This window comes from Fonticula alba (assembly GCF_000388065.1).
Source record: "Fonticula alba strain ATCC 38817 unplaced genomic scaffold supercont2.8, whole genome shotgun sequence".
Lineage (NCBI taxonomy): Eukaryota > Rotosphaerida > Fonticulaceae > Fonticula > Fonticula alba.
Genome location: NW_009242978.1, coordinates 751,459 through 751,860, shown reverse-complemented (window position 1 = coordinate 751,860; position 402 = coordinate 751,459).

Sequence of the window (402 nt, the reverse complement as noted above, 5' to 3'; positions counted from 1 at the left end):
CCGGGCCACTGGGGCCTTTCCATGTCGGCCACAAGATGCGCCAGACGCGTGCCACACCCTTTGACGCGGTGAAGGTGCCCGCTGCGCGCCTTGTGTATCCCATGCACACACACATATACACCGGCTCTCGTCTGAGCCATCGTTTTTGGACTCCGACGTGTGGGGGGCTTGCTTCTCCCCCTCCTGGCCACCCTCTCCCCCGACGCCGGGGAGGAGCGGCACACGGCCCGGGCAATGGGCCCTCGCGCGGCACCCCGGCCCCGGCCCCCAGTACGCGGAGCCGCCAGCCCGGCACATGAGCGAAAAGGGCCGGGGGCCGAAGGGGAAGGAGCCTGAGCGGCGAGCGCCGCGGGGCAGGGGCGGGGGGGGGAAACGGAGGGAAGGATGTCAGCACAGGCGGTC